This window comes from Asparagus officinalis, unplaced genomic scaffold (genome assembly GCF_001876935.1).
Source record: "Asparagus officinalis unplaced genomic scaffold, Aspof.V1 AsparagusV1_Un512, whole genome shotgun sequence".
Lineage (NCBI taxonomy): Eukaryota > Viridiplantae > Streptophyta > Magnoliopsida > Asparagales > Asparagaceae > Asparagus > Asparagus officinalis.
In genome coordinates this window covers 44,632-47,743 of record NW_017972776.1, presented here as the reverse complement: position 1 = coordinate 47,743, position 3,112 = coordinate 44,632, and positions in this window count along the sequence as shown.

Sequence of the window (3,112 nt, the reverse complement as noted above, 5' to 3'; positions counted from 1 at the left end):
CTCACATAACTGAATCTGGATTCACTGCAGTGAATCGAGATTCACTCATACGTGTCTTTGTTTTTTCAACTGGAAATCCTCACCCTATATATGAGTGAATCTAGATTCACTATAGTGAATCCAAATTCACTCACTAGAGTGAATCTCGATTCACTGCAGTGAATACAGATTCAGTTATGTGAGGTGAAACTGGATTCGCTGGAGTGAATCTGGATTCAATCCAGTGAATCTGGATTCATTGGTTGTTTGTTGCCTCTATTTATTACACTCAGTATAATAATAACATTTATTGCACTCTTTAATGACATTTAGTGTAATAAATAGGTTTTTAGTTTTTAGGCTAAGGAGATTCTAATAAAAACCATGAATCAAATGTTGAATCTAGAATCATGAATATAAATGTATTTCGTTTAGGCTATGAATCAAATGTTGCTCCTAAATTCATTAATTTCCCCTATGCACAATGGGCTTCTAGATTTAAACTATTTGTTGAATCTAGAAATATCGACTTATGGGAAGTTATTGATTGTGCTTATATTGTGCCCATATTGGAGAAATCCGAGTGGAGCGATCATGATAATAAAATGTTTACAATGAACAAGCGTTTGTTAGAATTTTTGCTTAATGCTTTTGACTCATCCTTTTCTAACATATTTGTTCATTTTGATAGTGCTTACAAACTTTGGAAATTTATTGAAGCACATCAAGGGGACTTGGAGGCAATCCGACAAGCTTTGGAGGATTCTTCTTCAAGTTCATGTGGAGCATCATGCACACGGCCACAAGAGGATAACTCTTGTATAGTAAGCGATTCCGATAATGATTTATCTATTGATGAACTCGCTTGTGCATATGAAAGATTATCTCATGCCTATACAAAATTACAAAATAACTTTATTGATCTTAAAAGCAAGCATGTAGAATTAAAATCCGATCATGAGTTGCTAGTGTCCAAATTTGATGTCATTGTAAAAGAAAATACTATGCTTAAAGAAAACAATGACTTATTAAATTTGGAAAATAAAAAATTGACCTCATCCTTGTCTAGCTTATCTCATGCTAAAGATAATGCCTTTTTAGAAGTAGAAAGCTTTAGAAATAAAATTGATAATCATACATGTTCTACTTCTAGTTCAAATGCATATGTGCCTAATGATGAGTTGAACGTTGTTAAAAATCGCATTTCATCTTTAGATTCAACTCTTAAATCATGCATTGTCAATAATAACAAGCTTATGGACATGTGTGCTAAATCTCATGCTAAAACATCTAAACATCCTATTCATCATGCACACATGTATAGCAAAGTCTACAAATGCACAAATTGCGGTCGTAAAGGCCATCTTGCTAGATTTTGTTATGATGCACAAAAACATAAGAATATTAATCCTTCTTGTGCATGTCATCAAGTTTCTTCATCACATGTACACACACATGCACCCATTGTTCATCATAAGCATGCTAATGTGTATCATTGTGATTTTTGTGGTAGAGTTGGTCACTTAGCCAAGTTTTGTTTTGATTTGCGAAAAGTTTCTAAATCGCAAAATATTTCAAGTAGACCAACATTGTTTCAAAATGTTTCACATTTGCAAAATAATTTTAAAAGATCATCCATGTTTGCAAATGTTTCTAATGTTTCTCGTGCACATGTTTATGGTCAACAAAATCAAATGGGCCTCTTTCATTGCACTAATTGCAATCGGAAAGGTCATTTACACAATTTTTGTTTTGACCGTGTTCGTGCACCATATGTGCCCAAGAGGGTTCATAACCCTAGGGCTTTGAGCTTCATTGATAGGGGTCATGTCCCTAAATCTTTTGGTACCAAGAGTTCTTGGGTACCAAAACAATTTTGAATTTTAAACCAAGAATTTTAATGTTTTTATCTTTTTTTTCTTGGTTTTGAAAATTATGTTTTAAGATCTTTTGGTTATGAAAACAATTTTTATTTTATCAAATCTTTTGTTTTTATGATTATTAGTTTTGATTTTGATGAGAGGTTTGTATTTATATAACCCTCTGGGTTTATTGGGTGTTTATTCCCAAATCATGTTTATCGGATGCTAGAATGATTATATGGGTTGGAACAAGCTTAAGAGCTTGATATATTGTTGCCTCTTTTAAAATTCTTTTGTTAGAGATTTTGTTTTGATCGGTTGCTTTGAATTCATTATACTTCACTTATATGATGATATTTATGTGTTTGTGCTAATGGATCATCTATTCGTGCTTTATAATGTATTCTATGAGTGGTTTGATCAAGTCTTACAAAAGAATTTTTTTTTGTTGATCAAACATCATTTTTGGTTTAAATGGTTGATTTATGATTTCATTTGGTTGATTTGTTTTCATTCGAAAACTCTTTTTGCATGATTCTCATGTTTTCTCTCTTTTGATTTCATAAATCTATTTTTTATACATGGTTTTTAGGCTTGTATTTTGAGACACCTATTTATCGTGACATATCATTATGTGTTCTCATTATCTCTTGAATGTGAGTGATTTTTGGCATATTATTTATGCATGCTCACATATGTTTGCCATGATATTCATTTCATATATTCCATATGGTATTTTGATAGGGGGAGCAATCCCTATATCTTCTTATGCTTTGTACTCACCTATGCTTATTGATAGGGGGAGCTTTCGCTCTCTTATTCTTTTTGTCCCCTTTTTGATGTTGTCAAAGGGGGAGAAATATTGTGAGTATATCTATCTTGTTTGTTTATATGCATGTGAGTTATTATCTTGTATATGTTCATTTCCTTCATGCATATATTCCTTTTTGTAAATTGTTTGTCATCATCAAAAAGGGGGAGATTGTTGGCCTTCTTGTTTTGATGATGTTTAACAAACAATTTATTACTAATGTTGTTTGTCTAGTGTTTGTGCATTCCTATGTTTTGTAGACAAACAACGTAGTTGGAGGATGGATGGAATAGAGCTTCAACGATCATATCCAAAGGAGGTTGGCGGAATGTCGGTGAAGCCTTGCTATTCAAAGTTCAAGATCCAAGTTCAAGCTTCATCCGCGAGATTACCAAGTCAAGCTTATTGAAGATCAAGATCATTGCTTGGGTAATTTAGTTTAGGAATTTATATTATGTGT